The 16,279-nt window shown below is 36.2% G+C and overlaps 1 pseudogene; it reads right to left on the bottom strand.

Moving 5' to 3' along the window:
* Positions 1 to 3,974: 3,974 nt before the first annotated feature.
* Positions 3,975 to 4,074, bottom strand: LOC138808713 (U6 spliceosomal RNA; annotated as a pseudogene).
* Positions 4,075 to 16,279: the final 12,205 nt, after the last annotated feature.

The following is a 16,279-nucleotide window of genomic DNA, read 5'->3' as shown; positions in this document are numbered from 1 at the left end:
GAAACAAAACAACCCAAGAAAACAAATTAATTCAGTACTCAAAAACCTGCAGAAAATGACCTGACTTAAAAAAAAAAAAACATCAGCTATGACAAACTTATGAAAATTCTGACTACATTTGAGTCTACTCTTGTGAGGATAGAGGTTAAAGCCCAGACTGGACAGAAAGATCTTTACACAATGACACGTACCTGTTATTCTAAATTCCAGGAAGAATAACATAACGTGGACTGAGCCCAAGATCAGTATCTGAAAAATAATCAGGATAATTTAGGGCTGGAGACATGACAAAGTGGTAAGAACACCCATTTAGGGGGCACAAGACACTCAATTCAAACTCTAATATTATGGGTATTAAAGTAAAAAGCTATGATTTTAAATAAGTGGAATAATTGTAAGATTTGAGTATTTGAGTGGAAAAATGCATGAGAGAGATAGAATATACCCATGGTACAATGCTTTCAACTTAACTGAAAATGTTTTGTGGTACTTCAGACAAAATAGAGTTACCTTGCAAATGAGCATGGTTGTGCATTTGGGTGATGGAATTACTTTACTTACACAGGTGTAAATTGAATAGATTTTATTTGGGTAGATTGTACTTCTTGAAATAAGAACCTGGATGATGTCCCTGAGATTTTTCTCGCAAAGCTACCATTTTACTACTTTGAGCCACAGTTCCAATTCTGATTTTCTTTTGGTTGTTTGGTGATAAGAGGCTCCTGGACATTCCTGCCCAGGATGGCTTCAAACCACGATAATCAGATCTCAGCCTCCCGAGCAACCAGGATGCCAGGCAATAGCCGCCGATATTTTTCATAATTTAGTAAATTGTACAGTTCTTGAAATTATTCATTATCATTATAATCTGTGTAATATATGTGTGTTTGTATATATCAATGCATACAGATAGAAATACTTTAACATATTTTTGTATCTACAGTAGATTTATGAAATCATCCATTATAAAATAAAATGGAAACTAAAATTAATAAGGAGCAAAACAAAGGAAATTATCACTTGTCTTGTTGGTGAATGGAATACGAATTGCGAAAATCACTTTGGGAAAACCATCTCTACGTTAACAAAATGGATAAGAGCTATTAATTCCAATCCATCTATTTGCCCATATTGTGCAACCTCACACATGAGTGTCAAAATCAAACCACACTTTTAGCCTTTGTTTTTAACTCACCTGTTACAAATTATGGGTTAGATGAAGTAACCAAATAAAGATTATAATAATATTATGTGAGGCTATGAATTAGAGCTGAAAATGATTTTAAATGTGATAATAGCTAATTAAATTGCATACTTCTTACTTTTACTCTGTCATGTCCTTCATTCTCACATTAGGAAAATACATAGAAGGTTCTCACTAAATTATATGTACATTTATGATATAATGTATTGAAAGAATATGGGCACAGTGTGGTTTTAGTTTATTGAGACCTGTAGGGGGAAGTGTGTTTTTGAAGACTTGCAATACATTGGGATGAGGATGAAGGGAAGGATGTGCTTATTCTGGAAAACTGGCTAGAGGATTGTTCCCATAATGGTAGTGATGAATTCTTCCAAAAGGTTACAGTAAAATCACTGTCACAACCATGTTCATTGCTCCACTATTCATCATAGCAAAGTTACGGAAACAGCCCAGATGCCCTTTGGAGGAGTGATGGTTGGAGAAAGTGTGGCACATATACACAATTGGATTGCACCTATCCATTTTGAAGACTATTACATTATTTGAAACGAAATGGATAGATCTAAAAATATATTAATGAGCTAAGTCAGAGCCAGACAAACAAAGAACCAATATGTCTCATATTTGGAAGCTAGAACTTTATACAAGTTTACACAAAAATATTAACCAAAGCATGATATTTGCAGAGGAGTATTTCAAAAGTGTATTTTCTTATAAAATTGAACTTTTAATCCAATAAAATATATGTCAGGAAACTATCACTTGGAAGGTGTGAGGGGAAGTCAAAAGGAAGGAATAAAGAGAGTTATGGAAGAAGAGAGTGAAAGTATATTATTCAATGCAGATAGTATGAAACTAGAAAAAATTAAAGTGGGGTGAGGTTTGAAAGGATGTGGAAAAGTTATATAAAGATCCATTATACTTAAAAAAACTGATTTGTTGAATGGAAATTCCATTGTCCAAGTATTTAAGATAATAAGAATATAATTAAAAACAATGGAGACATCTGATCTTAAATTCTATTTCCATCTCTTTTAAAAAATGAAATTGTTTGCTCTATAAAATGAACAGAGGGATGAATTTCTTGGCTAGCTAGATCATTGCACATCTGTCTCTTCCTCTCTCCCTTTTCATGGTTCTCATAGGTAATATGATTGCTTCATAATTATCCTAATTTATTTTGCTTTTATATTTTTGGTTGCATCATTTAACTTTCTGCTCAGCCATTTCCCAAATAATTTACATGGAAGGCATTATTTCCTATTTTCTCATTCCTAGAATAAGCTGCACATGAAGACACCACTGGTCCTCATTTTCAGTCTGTACCTTTGAATACGGAGGAAAATCTTTCCTCTGCTCTCTATCAATTCCCTACTCTCCAGTTAGAATAATTTAGAATAGTAAAAATGAATAAAGAGAAAATAAATAATAGTGAAAAAAACAGATGCCAAAAATTCACCGGATATTTCTGACCAGTTCATCGAATGTGAACTATTGGGGAAATACATGGACACCTCATACTCACTGGCACTCAAAGTCTCTGGCTAGGCAATTCTGATGAAGATGATTAACAAGATGAAAAAGTGAGAAATGGTATCAATTGCAAGAGAAAAATGGAATAGGATCCAAGCAAATTTCTTCTTTGGACTGCTGAAAATAATCGCCTTACTACAGTGCAGAGACTACTTTCCAAAAAGGCCACTCATGTGAATACTAGTGATGACGATGAGTACACCCCTCTTCATTGAGAAGCATTCAGTGGACACTTAGATATTGTCCATTAGTTGGGGGCTCAAGGTAGATATTCATGTAATAATTGTGAATGGCTGGACACCCCTGCACAGTACTTATACATGGAATAATAACAGAGTGGCTTCTTTATTTCATCATGATGCAGATATCAATGGCCAGACTAAAGGCCTCTTGACCCCCTTGCATTTTGCTGCTGGGAATAGAAATAGCAAAGTTATGCTAGATCTCCTTCTGTTGAACCATTATATCAAACCAGGTCTGAAGCAAAACTTGGAAGAAACTTCATTTGATATTGCCAAAAGAATAAGTATGTATCACTACCTCTTTGATGTTGTGGAAAGCTGTACAATTTGTTCTCCTAAGTCCTAATGGTGTGGGTAAATTTCTTAAATTTCAAAATTGCCAGTTCATCCTATGTGTCCATACAAAATATTTTCACAATACAAAGCAACAGCAATATCTTACTTTAAACATTCATGAATTCCATGGTATTCTTCCAAGTGAATTGCCTGACTTTGATGTCAATATACATTCAAGTTGTTTGTATACATCTATAATTATTTCTGTAGCGTTTGTGATTTTTTAATAAGAAATAATTTTAACTTATCTGTTGAAATGAGTAGTAGAGAAACTAAAGATATTTCTGGTGCTTGTCTGAAAAAAGTATATTTTAAAATATTTAGTATTCTGTTTGTATAATATCCATCATCTAGTTCATTCTCTCCTAGATATAATACTTTGAATTCGACATTGTTTTATAATATATAGGTTCATTAATGTGTCCTTTCAGATTGCATTCCATATAGAAAAGGTTTAAGATTCCTTTAATTCCTACGTCCTTATAGAATTTTATTTTTTTGGGATAAAATGAAAATGTTATTTAATTTCAAAACTTTTATAAAGGTTATGCAATGTAAAGGCCTTTATAAAAAGGTGAAGATTGAATGGTGTAAAACTAACTTTTATTCCTATGAATTACATGTATAATTACACTTGTATATTTGTAATCAACTGTTTAATAACTGTTTTTCATTTCTTCACAAATTTTCATATCATCCTTGTGCAAGAGCCATGTTAATCTCTGTATTGTAATTTGCGTAAATGTGCTGCTGAAGCATGTAGTGTCCTGTAAATTTAAGTAATTAATGATGCAATCTTAAGACAGGCATATATCCTTGGTTGCCTATTTGTAACAAGGAAACCTTATTGTTTCCTAAATTGCTATTCATCTTGTTTCTGTAAAATTCTGTTTATGATGGAAAAAACTTACATTGATAGGTCTACTGTATACATATTTAAAAAAAATTTTCCCTTCCCCTCCACAAATTATACCAACATCAAATACAGTGAAAACAGGGGTTATACCATGGGGGAGGGACATACAAAGTAACAAAGAAATAGTCTTATAAATATGTTAGAAATAATTACAGGAAAGGAAAAAATTTGAATTCTTATTTTCGGGTTCATTTCACCTAACATCAACTTATCTAACAATTTCTGCGTGTCTCAGACATACACTAGTAATTGCTAATAAGGGAACCCATGGGACCTATGTTACTTTGGGCCTGGCTTACTTCACTTAATTTAATTTTTTTCCAAGTTTTCCATTTCCTAACAAATGGGGCAATATCATTCTTTCAGATAGAGACATAGAATTCCATTGTATATATATATACCACATTTTCTTGATCCATTCATCTACTGAGGGGCATCTGGGTTGGCTCCATATCTTAGCTATGGTAAAGCTGCAATAAATATATTTGTGCTGGTAGCTTTTTTATGGTCTAGTTTGTGATCATTTGGGTAAATGCCCAAAAGTGGGATTGCTCGATCATAGGGAAGCTCTATGTGGTGTCTTTGGAGGAACCTCCATACTACTTTCCAAAGTGGTTGAACAAGAATACACTCCCACTAACCATGCATTAAGGTTCCCTTTTGTCCACATCCCCTCCAGCATCTGTTGTTATTAGAGTTCTTGATTATAGCCATTCTAACTTGGGTGAGGTGATATATTAATGTTGATTGATTTGCATTTCTTTTATGGCTAGGGACATTGAGCATTTCTGCATGCGTTTATTGGTCATCCTCCTTTCCTCTTCAGAGAAGTTTCTCTTTATGTCTTTAGCCCACTTATTTATTGGGCAGTATTTTCTTTGAGTATTTGTGTTGGGGATTTAATTTTTTGATTTCCAGGTCTGTTTTAGACATGAAACCCTTGTCGGTTGTATGGCTAGTGAAGATCATCTCCGATTCCGTGGGCTTTCTATTGATCTTGCTAGCTATGTCCTTTGCCATGCAGAAGCTCTGCAATTGCATGCAATCCCATTTGTCCAAACTTTCCTTCATTTGTTTTGCTTCTGGGTTTCTTTTCAGAAAATTTCAGCCTTTGTCAAGGAGACCTAGGCTTTCTAGGTAATGTTTAAAGAATATTTGCTTTGACTCCGAGGTCTTTGATTCATTTGGAGTTGATTCTGGTACAGCGTGATATATAAGGATCTAGCCTTAATTTTCAACAAGTGATTAACCAATTTTGCTAGTACCATTTTCTGATCAGCCTGTCTTTCCTCAATTTTATCTTTTTAGACCTTTATCGAATATTAGATGATTATGGGTCTGTAAGTTCATTTCTGGGTTTTCAATTCTAGTCCATTGTTCCTGAAGTCTTTTCTTGTGCCAGTACAAAAGTGTTTAAATTACTATGGCTTTGTAGTAGAGTTTGAAATTTGGTATTGATATTCCTCCAACACCGTTCTTTCTGTTAAGGATCGCTTTTTGCAATTGGGGGTCTTTTGTTGTTCCATATGAATTTTTGGATTGCCTCTTCTATTTCCTTGAAGAAGGCGGTAGGAATATTGATAGGTATGGCATTGAACTTGTAGATAGCCTTGGGAAATATTGCCATTTCACAATGTTCGTCCTTCCTATCGAGGAGCATGGGAGGTTTTGCCACTTTCTGAGTTCTATTTTGATTTCCTTTTTCAGATTTTTAAAGTTTTCATCATAGAAGTCCTTTACTTCTTTGGTTAAGTTAATTCCTAGGTATTTTATTTTTGTGGGGCTATTACAAATGGAAAACCTTTCTTGATTTGAGCCACGCTTTTCTAATTGTTGGCATATAGAAAAGCCATTGATTTTTGAGGGTTAATTTTATACCCTTCTATTTTGCCCACGTTTTGAATTAGCTTGAGTAATTTGGGAGTGGAGTCCGTGGGATTCCTTAAGTACAAGATTATGTCATCTGCAAAGAGGGAGTATTTTACTTCTTCTTTCCCTATTTGCATCCCTTTTATGTTGGCATATTGTCTTATTTCTGTAGCTAGGTATTCTAATACTAAATTGAAGAGAAGTTGAGAGTGGACATCCTTGTCTCATTCCTGTGTTAAGAGGAAATGGCTGTAGTTTTTCACCATTAATTATAATGCTGGCTGTAGGTTTTCCATATACAGCTTTTATTGTATTGAGGAATGTTCCATAGATACCTAATTTTTCCAGAACCCTTATCATAAAGGGGTTTTGGATCGGGTCCAATGCTTTTTCTGCAGCTGTTGAGATAACCATGTGGTTTTAATCCTTGCTCTTGTTGATATGATAAATTATATTAATTGATTTGTGTACATTGAACCAGGTTTGCATCCCTGAAATGAATCCTGTATGATAGTGGTGTATGATTTTTTGGATGAAGTGTTGAATTCGATTGGCCAAAATTTTGTTGAAAATTTTGTATCAATGTTCATCAAAGAAATGGGTCTATAGTTCTCTTTCTTTGATGATTCCCTGCTTGGTTTTGGGATGAAGGTTATGGTGGCTTCATGGAATGAGTTTGGTAATGAACTTTCTCTTTCAATTTCATTGAAGAATTAGAGGAGTATTGGTGTGAGCTCTGTTTTGAAGGTCTTGTACAATTCTGCTGTAAAAATCCATCTGGTCCTGGGATTTTCTTAGATGGGAGGTCTCTTATTGCTGTGTCTATTTCAACGCTTGATATGGACCCCTTAAGATGTTTTAACCCATCTTGTTTTAGTATTTGCATGTTGATAATTGCTAGCAAAAGTTCCATTTCTGCCAAGTTTCAAACTTATTAGCATAAAGGTTTGAAAATATTCCCTTAAAATGTTCAGAATCTTGGTTGTTTCCGTGCTAATGTTTCCATTCTCATCTCTGACTTTATTTATTTGGGTGTGTTCCTTCATTTTCTGATAAGATTTGCTAAGGGTCTGTCAATTTTGTTAATTTTTTCAAAGAACCAACTCTTTGTTTTGTTGATTCTTTCTGTTTTTTGTTTATTCTAATTCTTTTAACTCTGATTTAATGTTAATTATTTCTTTCTATCTATTGAATTGGAGTTTATCTTGCTGCTCTTTGTCAATGTGATTCAGATGTCTCATTAAATGGTTGGTTTCAGATATCTCTAATTTGTTGGTGTAGGAACTCAGAGCTATAAACTTGCCTCTGAGTACTGCCTTTGCTGTGTCCCAGAGGAGCTGGTAATTTGTGTGTTCATTTTTGTTGAATATCATGGACATTTGAATTTCCTTTCTAATCTCTTCCATGACCCCCTGTTTATTCAACAGTGTGTTGTTCAACCTCCATTTGTTACAAGACTTTTTTGTTGGCTTTTGGTGTTGAGTTCTAATTTTATTCCCTTTTGGTCTGACAAAATGTAAGGTGTAACTTCAGTGTTTCTGAATTTGGACAAGTTTGTTTTGTGACCTAAAATGTGATTTCTTTTGGAAAATGTTCCATGTGCTGCAGAGTAAAACCTGTATTCTGATGTCTGTTAAATCTAGTTGATCTATGCAGTTGTTTAGATCTGTGGTTTCTCTGTTGATTTTTTTGCCGATTTGATCTATATAGTGGGGATAGCAGTGTGTTAAAATTCTCAACAATTAATGTCTTTGGATCTATGTGAGATCTGAGGGAAAATAGTGTTTCTTGGATAAATTTGTGTGCTCCATTGTTTGGCGATTCCATATTTAGAATTTTAATATCCTCCTGAAGTAGAGAACCCATAAGTCGTATGTAGCCACCTTCTTTAACTCTTTACACGAATTTTAATTTGAAGCATATTTTATCTGATATTATTATTGCAACTCCTTCCTGTTTATGGCAGCTGTTTGCTTGGTAGATTTTATTCTAGCCTTTCATTACCAAAATGTGTTTGTTTTTATGGGCAAGGTGTGACTCCTAAAGGCAAGAGGTAGAATTATCTTGCTTTTTAATCCAACTAGACAGACTGTTTCGCTAAATTGGAGCTTTAAGTCCATTAATGTTGAGAGCTAGGACTGAGAGGTGTTTGGTAGCTCCTGCCATGCTATCCACCTCTGTGGGGGCTGTGGAAACTTGGTTCTTCCTATGGTTTTGGATTCTCAGTTTGGGTGTGGTTTCTTAGCCATTTTTGTGGTCTTGTTGGTTTTATATGTGTAGGTCATCTTTAAGCATTTTTTGTAGGGCTGGTTTGGTAGAGATATATTTTTCATTTTTTCTTTGCTATGGAAGGTTTTTATTTGACCTTCGGTTATGAAGGAGAGTTTAGCTGGGTATAGTATTCTTGGTTGAAAATTGTTGGTCTTCAGGGCATGACATACAGCTCTTCTTACTTTAATTATCTCTGCTGAAAAATATGAGACGATTCTAATTGGTTTTCCTTTATAGGTGATTGATCTTTTCTCCTTGACATCTTTTAGGAACTTATTCTTGGTCTTAATTGATCCTGAGTGGATTATAATGTGACAATGGGAAGTGCTGTTCTGGTGTGGTCTATTTGGAGTTCTACAAGCATCTTGTATCTGAATAGGCCTATCTTTTTGTATGTTTGGGAAGTTCTCTGCTTGGATCCTGTTAAACAAATTTCCTAGACAATTAATTTCTGTCTCTAGGTGTTCTTCTACACCAATTGTCCTCAGAGTAGGCCTTCTGGTTGTCTATTCCAAATGTTGAATAGATCTATCATGTTTCTTCCATTTGTCTTGGATAGTTGTATGTTCTTTTTAATACCTAGGCTCTCTTTAATCCCTGAGATTCGATCTACTGCATTATCTAACCTACTGTTTTTATTTTTTTGATTCTCTACATTCTTTTTTTATTTTTTTATTTGTTTTAAATTTTATTTTATTTTATTTCTGAACATACTGTACAGAGGGGTTACAATTACATGGGTAGGATAATGCGTACATTTCTTACCAAGCATTACAGCCTCCTCCTTTGATTTACCCTTCACATCCCTTCCCAGCCTCCCCTCTCCCCCCCAATCCCAATCCTTCTCCTTCTACCCCCTTCACCACCCCCCATTCTCTACATTGTTTTTTTTTAAATTTTATTTTATTTATTTGAGAACATACTGTACAGAGGGGCTACAATTACATGGGCAGGATAATGCATACATTTCTTACCAAGCATTGCAGCCTCCTCCTTTGTTTAACCTTCACCTCCCTTCCCAGCCTCCCCCTCTCCCCACTCAATTATACCCCCCTCCCGCCCCCCACACCGACATTGTAAAGTTGGTTTTGACATAACATTTTGTACTTCTCATTGTTGCAACAGGTCCACCTGAATCCTTAAACGACTTGTTTGTCCCCATCTCCTCCACATGTTATACTGACATCAAATATAGTGAAAGCGGGGGTTACAGTGTGGGGGAGGGACATACAAAGCAACAAAAAATAATATTATAAAAGCGTTAGAAACACATGCATGAAAGAAACGAAAACATTAAAATACATATTTAAAGGTTCATTTTCCTAACATCACATTATCTGACCTTTTCCGCTTGACTCATACCTATACTAGATATTCCAAATAAGGGAAACCATGGGACCTATGCTTCTTTGGGCCTGGCTTACTTCACTTAATATAATTTTTTCCAAGCCTTTCCATTTCCTAACAAATGGGGCAATGTCATTCTTTCTGATGGAGGCATAGAATTCCATTGTGTATATATACCACATTTTCTTGATCCATTCATCTACTGAGGGGCATCTGGGTTGGTTCCATATCTTAGCTATGGTAAATAATGCTGCAATAAACATAGTTGTGCTGGTACCTTCAGTGTGGTATTGTTTGTAAACATTTGGGTAAATGCCCAAAAGTGGGATTGCTGGATCATAGAGGAGATCTATGTGAAGTCTTTTGAGGAACCTCCATACTGCTTTCCAAAGTGGTTGAACAAGTTTTCATTCCCACCAACAATGAAGTAAGGTTCCTTTCTGTCCACATCCCCTCCAGCATCTATTGTTGTTAGAGTTCTTGATTTTTGCTGTTCTAACTGGAGTGAGGTGATATCTCAATGTTGTTTTGATTTGCATTTCTTTTATGGCTAGGGATGTTGAACATTTCTTCATGTGTCTATTGGCCATCCTTCTTTCTTCTTCAGAGAAGCTTCTCTTTAAGTCTTTCGCCCACTTATTTATTGGGCTGTTGTTTCTTTGAGGATTTGTTGTTGGGTGGTTTAATTTTTTGAGTTCCAAGTATCTTTTAGATATGAGACCCTTGTCCGTTGTATGGCTAGTAAAGATCTTCTCCCAATCGATGGGCTTTCTATTGATCTTGCTAGCTATGTCATTTGCCCTGCAGAAGCTCTGAAACCTTATGCAATCCCATTTGTCCAACCTTTCTTTGATTTGTTGTGCTTCCGGGTCTCTAGTCTGAAAATTTCGGCCTGAGCCAAGGAGACCTAGAGTTTCTCCTATTCCATCCTGTAATGTTTTCAGAGTGTCTGCTTTGAGTTCAAGGTCTTTCATGCATTTGGAGTTGATTCTGGTGCAGGGTGATATATAAGGATGTAGCTTTAGTTTTCTACATGTAGTTAACCAATTTTGCCAGCACCATTTATTGAAGAGGCTGTCTTTCTTCCATTCTATTGTTTTAGCATCCTTATCGAAGATTAGATGGATATAGGTCTGTAGGTTCATTTCTGGGTTTTCAATTCTATTCCATTGGTCCTGAGGTCTCTTCTTATGCCAATACCAAGCTGTTTTGATTACTAGGGCTTTATAGTAGAGTTTGAAATTTGGTATTGATATTCCTCCAGCAGTGTTCTTTCCATTGAGGAGCGTTTTTGCTATTTGGGGTCTTTTATTGTTCCATATGAATTTTTGGATTGCCTCTTATATTTCCTTGAAGAAGGAGGGTGGAATTTTGATAGGTATCGCGTTGAATTTGTAGATAGCCTGGGGAAGTATTGCCATTTTCACGATGTTAATCTTGCCAATCCAGGAGCATAGGAGGTTTTGCCATTTCTTAAGTTCTGTGTTGATTTCTTTTTCAGGATTTTAAAGTTTTCATCATAGAAGTCCTTCACTTCTTTGGATAAGTTAATTCCTAGGTATTTTATTTTTTGTGGGGCTATTACAACTGGAGTTGCTTTCCTAATTTCAGCCACACTTTTCTCATTGTTGTCATATAGAAAAGCCATTGATTTTTGGGGGTTAATTTTATAACCTGCTACTTTGCCAAAGTTTTGAATCAGCTTGAGTAATTTGGGAGTGGATTCTATGGGATTCTTTAAATACAAGATCATGTCATCTGCAAAGAGGGAGAGTTTTATTTCTTCTTTCCCTTTATGTCTGCATCTTGTCTTATTGCTGTAGCTAGACATTCTTATACTAGATTGAAGAGAAGTGGAGAGAGTGGGCATCCTTGTCTTGTTCCTGAGTTAAGAGGAAATGGCTTTAGTTTTTCACCATTGAGTATAATGCTGGCTGTAGGTTTGTCATATACAGCCTTTATTGTATTGAGGAATGATCCATGGATGCCTAATTTTTCCAGAACCTTCATCATAAAGGGGTGTTGGATCTTGTCAAATGCTTTTTCTGCATGTATTGAGATAACCATGTGGTTCTTATTCTTGCTCCTATTGATGTGATGAATAATATTAATTGATTAGTGTATATTGAACCAGCTTTGCATCACTGAAATGAATCCTGTTTGATCATGGTGTATGATTTTTTGGATGAATTGTTGAAGTTCGTTGGCCAAAATTTTTTTGAGAAGTTTTGCATCAATGTTCATCAAAGAAATGGGTCTATAGTTCTCTTTCTTTGATGAGTCCCTGCCTGGTTTTGGGATGAGGGTTATGATGGCTTCATAGAATGTGTTCGGTAGTGAGCTTTCTCTTTCAATTTCATTGAAGAGTTGGAGGAGTATTGGTGTGAGCTCTGCTTTGAAGGCCTTGTAAAATTCCGTTTTAAAACCATCTGGTCCTGAACTTTTCTTAGCTGGGAGGTCTCTTATTGCTGTTTCTATTTCAATACTTGATATGGGCCTGTTAAGCTGGTTTAACTCATCTTGGTTTAGTTTTGGCATGTCAATGTTTGCTAGGAAAAGGTCCATTTCTGTGAAGTTCTCAAACTTATTAGCATAATGTTTTGAGAAGTATTCCCTTATAATGTTCTGAATCTTGGTTGTTTCCGTGGTGATGTATCCATTCTCATCTCTGAGTTTATTAATTTGGGTGTGTTCTCTCCTTTTTCTGATAAGGTTTGCTAAGGGTCTGTCAATTTTGTTAAGTTTTTTGAAGAACCAACTCTCTGTTTTGTTGATTCTTTCTATAGTTTTTTGGATACTAATTCATTTAATTCTGATTTAATTTTGATTATTTCTTTGCGTCTACTGGATTGGGGTTTATCTTGCTGCTCTTTTTCAAGGAGGTTTAGATGTGGCATTAAATTGTTACTTTCAGTTCTCTCCAATTTGTTGATGTATGATCTCAGAGCTATAAACTTTCCTCTGAGTACTACTGCCTTTGCTGTGTCCCAGAGGAGCCGGTAATTTGTGTGTTCATTTTTGTTGAATAGCATGAACATTTGAATTTCCTTTCTAATCTCTTCCATGACCCACTCATGTTTCAGCAGTGTGTTGTTCAGCCTCCATGTGATACCGGACTTTCTTTGGTGGCTTTTGGTGTTGAGTTCTAATTTTATTCCCTTGTGGTCAGAGAGAATGCAAGGTATAACTTCAATGTTTCTGAATTTAGACAAGTTTGCTTTGCGGCCTAAAATGTGGTCTATTTTAGAAAACGTTCCATGTGCTGCTGAGAAGAACGTGTATTCTGATGCTGCTGGGTGAAATGTTCGGTAAATGTCTGTTAAGTCTAGTTGTTCTATGCAGCTGTTTAGATCTGCGGTTTTTTTGGTGAGTTTTTGCCGAGTGGATCTATCTAGTGGGGAGAGTGGTGTGTTAAAATCCCCAACAATTAATGTCTTTGGATCTATATGGGATTTGAGGGAAAGTAGTGTTTCTTTGATAAATTTGGTTATTCCATTGTTTGGCGAATAGATATTTAGAATTGTAATATCCTCCTGAAGGAGAGATCCTTTAATTAGTATGTAGCGACCTTCTTTATCTCTTCTCACGAATTTTAATTTGAAGTCTATTTTATCTGATATTAGGATTGCAACTCCTGCCTGTTTATGAGGGCCGTTTGCTTGGTAGATTTTGTTCCAGCCTTTAACATTGAAAATGTGTTTGTTTTTATGGGCAAGACGTGACTCCTGCAGGCAGCAGATAGAAGGGTCTTGTTTTTTAATCCAACTAGACAGTCTATGTCGCTTAATTGGAGAGTTCAGTCCGTTAACGTTAAGAGATAGGACTGAGAGGTATTTGGGAGTTCCTGCCATGTTATGCACCTTCTTGGGGGCTGCGAAAACTGGGTTCTTCCTAAGGTTCTTGGATTCTCAATTTGGGTGCAGTTTCTTGGCCTTTGTTGCGGTCTTGTTGGTTTTCTATGTGTAGGGCATCTTTAAGAATCTTTTGTAGGGCTGGTTTGGTGGAGATGTATTGTTTGAATTTTTCTTTGCTATGGAAGGTTTTTATTTGGCCTTCAGTTATGAAGGAGAGTTTAGCTGGTACAGTATTCTTGGTTGATAATTGTTTGTTTTTAGGGCATGGCATACGTCATTCCAGGCTCTTCTTGCTTTGATTGTCTCTGCTGAGAAATCTGAGGTAATTCTAATTGGTTTCCCTTTATAGGTGATTACCCTTTTCTCCTTGACAGCTTTAAGGATCTTTTTCTTGTTCTGGGTTGTTCCTGTGTGGTGTATAATGTGACGGTGGGATGTCCTATTCTGGTCTGGTCTATTTGGGGTTCTAAAAGCTTCTTGTATCTGAATAGGCCTATTTTTTTGTATGTTTGGGAAGTTCTCTGCTAGGATCCTGTTAAACAAATTTCTTAGACCATTAACTTCTCTTTCTAGGTGCTCCTCTACAACCATTATCCTTAGATTGGGCCTTCTGATGGTCTCTTCCAGGTGTTGGATAGACCTATCATATTTCTTGGACTTGTCTTGGATGGTTGTATGTTCTTTCTCTATAATATCTAGGCTGTCTTCAATCCCTGAGATTCGATCTTCTGCATGGTCTAACCTGCTGTCAAGACTCTCTACTTTGTTTTTTATCTCTTTTCCTTCTAATTGGTCAGCTTTGATGGCTTCAAATTCTTTGTTGAAGCTCTGTTTTAGGTCTTTTATGAATTTCTTTACTTCCTTACTTTGGTGTTCACTGTTTGTTCTCAAATCACTTAGTTGATTGGTTATGGTTTCTTTGGACTCCCATTCCTTCTGTTGGGTTCCATTCAGCATTCCCTTTGTGGTCTCCCTGACTTCCTTCAGCTCTTTGTTAATGGATTCCATGAATGCCTTTAGTGATCTTTGTGTATTCTCTACCTGGTCTCTCAATTCCTGAATTACTCTTTGATTAGCTTCCTCTCGTCTGTGGGATTCCTGCAGTTCTCTTTCTTCCCGTTCCTGGGATTCCTGCAGTTTTCTTTGAGTGTTCTCTGCCTGCTCACGCCATTCCTCCCTTTCTTTTTGAGTATTCTCAAGTTGTTCACGCAAATCCTGTATCAGTAGCTTACTCACGCTTATGATATTCCTGTATAAACTTCTGGGATGCCTCCTCTCTCTCCCTGTCACGCTCATACAGAGTCCTTTGTACATTTTCAAACTTCTCATTTTTCATGTTTGCTATTAGTGTTTGTAGAGCTCTTTGGGAACTCTCCTCTGGATTATTCTTTATCTGTTCTAATCCCTGATTATCAAGATTGGGAATTGAGATACCCGAATTTGCCATTTTTCTTGTGTTTTTCCGGCTTACTCGGCCCATTTGAGATGAAGATTGCACCAGTTTTGTGCTAGAACACTATCTTAAGGCAACCATCAACCAAAGTTTGCGTTTGTACAGTCAATAGTCTACAGATACAATCTAGTTCAACAGATACATCTATTCAACATCAAACAACTATATGTTAAAGGACTTCTAAGCGCAGAAAAGAATTTGGAAAACTAGAAATTATTAGGATTAGGGAGAGATGTGGGTAAAAAATAGGAATAGATTGGTGTGGGGAGGCACAGGGAGAGTTAACTATGTCCTAATCACAATGCAGGAAATGGGTTGGGTAGGATGCAAGTAGAGAGAGAGAGAAAAAGAAGAGACGGAAAGGGGAATGAAGAGAGACCAGAAAAAAATAGAAACGTAAAAATTAATGTTATTATAGAGGTTAAAAGACCGTCTATTTAGAGAGGGATGTGAATATGTTCAGAGAAGGGGAGGGACATAGAGGAGATGTGAAAAACTTTAAGGATGGGAAAGGGAGAAGAAAAGATCAGAAGTTCATTAGAGCTAGACAAAAACCAAAAAGATAATTAAGAAAGAAAGAAAAAGAGAAAGAAGACAAGAAAAGAAAGGAAAACGCTCATTCACATATTCCTAAAATAAAAATTACAAGATGAGAAAAAAAAAGTTACTGGAAAACAATTATTTTTTCAGAAGAGGCAAAAATTAAAGATTAATAAAAGTTTTAGAAGGGAAAAATTTATATATATATATGGTAACAAAAAACAAAAAACAAGCAAAAAAAAAAGAAAAGAAGAAGAAGAAGAAAATGAAAAAAAGAAAAAAAGAAAAAAAAAGTCTTTTGATTTTTTTTTTGGGGGGGGGAGGAGTGGGAAGAATCCTGTATCTCCCTTTTGTCTGTAACCAGTCTCTTGTTGGAGCCTCTGGTCAGCTTGAGGTCCTGTGGCTTGATTGGTTTCTTATGTCGGTTGGTTGGAAGAGGCAGAAAAATGCTCTGCTTTACCCAAGATTTTGAGATCCCCCTCCCAGGTTAGTTTTCTGGCAGGGTGATCTGCTTTGAGAATCACAAAAGGGGGATGTGGTGATGAGGCTAGGTTCTGGGTAGAGTTGAGGCCTTTCAGCAAACAGTAGCTTTTCCCTGGGGCTATTTTGTGATAAAGCTCACAGCACCCAGCCTGGAGCCATTCTCAGGGTTTCTGTTTTTCAATTGATTGTGGTGGCTGCTAGAGGGAGGGGCAGCCTTTGGTCTGGTTACCC

The sequence above is a fragment of the Dipodomys merriami genome, unplaced genomic scaffold (genome assembly GCF_024711535.1).
Source record: "Dipodomys merriami isolate MVZ:Mamm:240054 unplaced genomic scaffold, mDipMer1.0.p SCAF_47, whole genome shotgun sequence".
Taxonomy (NCBI): Eukaryota; Metazoa; Chordata; class Mammalia; order Rodentia; family Heteromyidae; genus Dipodomys; species Dipodomys merriami.
The sequence above is the reverse complement of the archived record's forward strand: the minus strand, read 5'-3'. Positions and strand labels throughout refer to the sequence as shown.